Source organism: Octopus bimaculoides, chromosome 5, assembly GCF_046866305.1.
Source record: "Octopus bimaculoides isolate indiv1 chromosome 5, ASM4686630v1, whole genome shotgun sequence".
NCBI classification, from domain to species: Eukaryota; Metazoa; Mollusca; class Cephalopoda; order Octopoda; family Octopodidae; genus Octopus; species Octopus bimaculoides.
The window spans coordinates 39,949,485-39,955,361 of NC_142932.1; positions in this window are offsets into that span (position 1 = coordinate 39,949,485).

Here is a 5,877-nt window from a genome sequence, read left to right on the forward strand (position 1 = left end):
TCCTATAACGAGCATCATATTACTTCTACGATTCATAAAATATTACTGCCGTCTTACAAAACATGTCAATCTTAGAGTAACATATAGTGTTTTCTACTCTAAGCACAAGGCCTGAAATGTCTGGGGATGGAGGGGCCCATCAGTTAGATCGACTCCAATACGCAACTGGTATTTAATTTATCGAATCCGAAATGATGAAGGGCATAGTCGACCTCGGCTGAATTTGAACTCAGGACGTAGACAGACAAAATACCGCTAAGCATTTCGCCCGGCGTGCTAACGTCTCTGTCAGCTCACCACCTTAGGAGTGACATATACTGGAAAGTAACTGATTAAATATATGTATATATTGTGAAGTATACTTGCTACCTAAATGTGGCTGACCCATATGGGACGATGCTACTGTAGTTTATAACCCCAGGAATATATCTCCTCGAGCTGGATAATGACACACTGTCTGTGCCCGATCAGTATTTGCGAAGAGAAATCACTGTTGCCATCTTTAGCCTGGCGTAATACACACGGACTCGGAATTCTGGGTAGTGACCCGTCATCAGCATGTGATAATCACTGGCTAGTGATGATATACATATACATGTATGATTGTATGTGTTGAAAAAGGATCATATTTTCGTAACGAAGTTTTCTTTTGTAGAATTATGTTATGTAGAGTTTGTGCTATATTCGATTGATGATTCTGGATATTATTTGCTTATTTATATACGAATATTCTCAGTAGGTTTCTCTTAGTATTTTAGTATTTTCACTCTGGACAGCCCGGTTGGAGACTTCATTGTTTTCGATATAGGAGAAATGATTAATAGTTTAAAGAAAACAGAGAGTATACATAGAATAATCACTTTTTTGTTATCCTAGTGCAGTCAATTATACGTTTTTCCATTTTTTTGTCGCTTACGTTGCGTTTCGGCCAATTATTATTTTCCATATTTGCACTTTAAAATGCATTATGATGTTAGAAAACAATGGTCCCTTCTGGGCTATTTTTGTTTTTCATTTCCTTCGAATGGCGAACTTATTCCGACGAAATTTATTAGGATTGACAAAAAAAGCAGTCAAATATGTCCAGAACAGGCCATTGTTTTATAACATCCTAAATGCACTTTAAAGCGCGACTATGGACAATAACAATTGGCCGGAACGTAACGTAGGTGAAAAAAATGGAAGAGCTTATTAATTGACGGCTATATGCTGAAATAATGATTTATTATTCTTTGTACATTTCCGGGTTACTTGTGTGTGTGAGTATAGATAGATAGATAGATAGATAGATAGATAGATAGATAGATAGATAGATAGATAGATAGATATGATGCACAATATGTAAAGGAAAACCGGCGTAACTACTTTTAACTAGTAGTTTAAAATACTACTAGCTTAATACGTTAATTGAATGGCAGACATTACTAGCTTAACACGTTACTTGAATGAGAGATATTCTTTACGTTTGGGAGTCTGGTCCTTCATCACAAACTCAAGACACGTATAGCAGATGTGTAAAAAAAAATTCAGTGAACGAAAATAAATCAGATATAATTGAATTGTAAGTAGCAGATTCGAAATGTTATATGTGTAGGATAGATGAGATGAAACAGATGAGAGAAATGCCGGTTAATGTGTTTTCAAGCGAGTATAATTTGGAGTAGCATGTGTATCCTTGTGATTTTGTGTGGTGTATATGTGTATACTGGTGTGCATGTATGAAAATGTAGTGGTGTAGATTAGTGGTGGAGGTATTTGTGAGGAAGATAGAGTGAGAGTGTCTATTGTCGTTAAGTTGTTAGTCGGAAAGCTAACATAAGTAGAAGAGAGGAAAAAGATATTGTTCAAACAAATCTCCTTGTGTTGATGCATACGTTGATGATGGCAATAACGACGGCGTTGGTTATGATGATAAAGACAATAACGAGTATGAAGTCCTCGAAGACACAACGATAATGATGATGAGGGTTATGTGAATATCATCACTACGACAATGTTGTTCTAGTTATAAAAATGATGATATTCATGATGATTATTGTTATTAGGAAATTATGAGAAAATAAATTCAACAACATAAAGCAACATAGTTATGCGTTTGTTCATTCGAGAAATGACATCATAGATTACATGTTTGCTTCATAATGCAGACTAAACAATATTATATTTTATATTGGACATGTCAACTAAGACAGGGACACCAAAAAAATGTAGAATGAGGTGTTAAGTATCTGTTGGTAACATGTATGGATGTAAATTTATCTTTAAGAATTTTACTAATGAATACACGAAGAATACACGTACATAAAGAAGCAATCGTACAACCAAACACGTATATCTATGAAAGTTGGTGTATGTATATGTAAACATTTCTATATGTGTGTTTGTGCGTGTGTGAGTGCATGTGCGCATGAGTGTGTACTACATATGTGCATGGTGCAAAAGTCAAACTAGGCAGTTTTTTTTTATATTATTTCCGCTTTCTTTTTCCCTTTCTCCATTCCTTTCCGTTACCAGTGTAGGCTGGAAAGTTCAAAGACTCTCCCATATTTCCTGACCGACAAACTTTTACACACTGTAGTTGCTTCTGTCACAAGTATCTCTCTTTTATCATTTGCCTTTTGCACAGTTTTGTACACTATGAGTATCAGAATATATATATATATGGAGAGAGAGAGAGAGAGGGAGAGAGAGAGAGGAGAGGAGAGAAGCAAAGAGAGGGACGAACAGACGAAGATTGAGATTTATAGATATGTGTGTATACAAACACACACACACACACATATATATATATATATACATATACATACATATACACACCCATACACATACATGTATATATATATATATATATATATATGTATCTATTTTTGTGATTTCAATTTACAGATCTTTATAGTGCGAAAGCTTTTCGCATTCCTTTCTTGAGGCATTTTGATCGTGTGCAAGAAACATATCTATTAACAGACAACCTCCTCGGTTATAATCCTTGATCACAATGTCGGGTAGATTAGAATTTGTGAATGCATTGGGAGGTCCCATATGATGGTGACACCCTCGCCATTTACTACATCATCTGGATGGTGTTTGCACCGCTTATCATGGGACTTAGCTTTGTAGAATTTAGAAGTATTCCAGTGGATGTACTGGCGTAGTCTGTCATGTGTTATGAGGTACTCTTTTCAGCGAGGACTGGGCGGCCAGAAACGACATGATCAATTGTCTAGGAATCTTCCGCAAATTTTGCCCAAGGGGTCAGATCTATTTTTAAGGACGTTTGTATGGTAGTTTCTGACAGGTAAGCTCTGATCTTGCGCTGCAATAACAAGACTTTCTGTTTCCTTTTCAGACTTGACACTTGTAACCATTAGTGTTAGATTTTGATCAATATCTGGCTTGGACAGGTGGTTAGTGTATTTTCCATGCAAGGGTTTCGCTTTCCAGTTGTCTTCGATATATTCATGCAAGCTTTCTTTGCTTTTTGTTTCATGTTGTTGTTATTATTATTATTATTATTATTATTATTATTATTATTATTATTATTATTATTATTATTATTATTATTATTATTATTATTATTATCATTATTATACACGATACAATAAAGGGGTAATAGTGCAGAATACGTGAAATTACTGTTCTAAAACAGATCCTCATTGTTCTAACTCATTATTTCACACACATACACACACACACACACACACACACAAAGTCACGGAGTGATAGGGAAAGAAAGAAAGAAAGAAAGAAAGAAAGAAAGAAAGAAAGAAAGAAAGAAAGACAAAAAGTAAGAAAGGGAGAAAAGAAGCAGACCGCACTAAACACAATGTAAATAGGCAACAAAAACTCAATTTGAAAAGGATAATAAAGATCAGCTATGATAGACAAGAAATAACTTTGAAACGGAAAAAAAAGAAAAAAGATTCGTTGTAAATCTTAATGGGTTTCTGTGTCAGCACCGAATGAATGTATTGTCTTCGTATTATTGTGCGGTGAGTCATCATGGACGTGTTTTGAACACCCCGCTCTGATACAACTGGTTTCCATTATTTCATAAAACGAGAAATATCATAATCACAATAAACACCCTTATTACTGCTGGCTCAATCACCTCTCCCACACTGCTATCACCGATACCAACACCTACCACAACCAGCATTATTATTATTACTATTATCATTATTTTTATTATTATTATTATTATTATTATTATTATTATTATTATTATTATTATTATTATTATTATCTTCATGACCAGCACCATCATCATCATCATCATCATGAACATCGTCATCATCATCATCATCTTCATCATTATCATCATCATTATCATCATCATCATCATCATCATCATCATCATCATCATCATCATCATTATCACCATCTTCATCATCATCATCATTGCCGTCCTCCTCATCATCATTGCCGTCCTCCTCATCATCATTCTCGTCATCGTCATCGTCGTCAACAACCGCAACACCATGCGTCGTCATCACCACCATGATCGAAAGCAGCAACAACAACAGCAGCAGCAGCAGCAGTAGCAGCAGCAGTAACAAACCGACACTACTACTTCTACTGACACCTCCATCAATATTCTCTACCTTCTCCACAGGATCGCGGTCACCGCTGTTCCCTCCACCTTCACCATCCTAACGCTGTCATCTTCCACCTTTTCACTAACAATATTAACAAAGCCATCGTTACTGTTGTCAGCATTGTTTGTCACTTTCTTCACCCAGCCTCTCCCACTCACTCAGCCTTTCATCTTCACCGCCATTTTTTTCATATTAATCGTCACATTATTACAAAATTGATAATCATAATAAGCCCCAACAACATTCTCATTGCCTTCGCCATTACCACGATGGCTGCCATTGTATTCTCATGCTTTTAACCTCGTTCTCAACTCTCACACTTTATGAATCCAAAGCAAACAACTACCACCACCATCGTCACCACCACCAACACCACCACCACCAACACCACCACCATACCCACCATCAACACCAACACCACTATCACCCCCAACACCACAAATACCACCACCACCACCATCATCATCGTCATACCCACCACCACCACCGCAACCACAACCACTCCAACACCATTTACAGTCACACAACAAATAATAACACCACCATACCCAACACAACACACCAGCATCTCCAACATTCCCAACGTCTCCAGCATCGCCATGGCCACCTCCATCTCTGCTACAGACATCATTTCGTCTAACACCATCGTCACCCTCTCTTATCACTTCCTTCGGCATCACACCCAGAACCATGCCAGGACCAAAGTTGCCATCAACAGAAACATCTTGAACGTCGCCACCACAACCACCACCAACGCCTCTACCACCATCACGACTATCATAACCATCACCGCCACCGCCATCCTACACGTTAGCCATGTAACCCACAAGTGGGAAAATGGCTTTTACTCCTCACACTACCATCTTAGATTGCACCCAGATAAGGGCCACTCAGCTGATCGATACTCCGTCATTGAAGGACATACTTCAGCTGATCACATACTACGTGTGCGGTCTCCACTTTCATAGTTTGCTTGTCTTAAGCTTTTTTTTAATGCGGTTTGTCGTTCTTTCTTCTTTATTTAGTATCCCTCTCAGGTAAGCTGTTTTATTTCAAAATAAATAAGACCTGACTAAATTTTCCGAATATTTAATTTACCTGCATTCCAGATTTTACTGATGTACAATCAAAAAATTACTATTGTGTAAATAGTACAGGGTATGTGATTCAAAACATATAATGAACATTCGTTGATTGATTCTACAAGGCCAGTGAATAGGAGAGAAAGTTCAGAGAGATTACAGACTAACATACAATGAAAGGCAACATGACCTATAGAAAT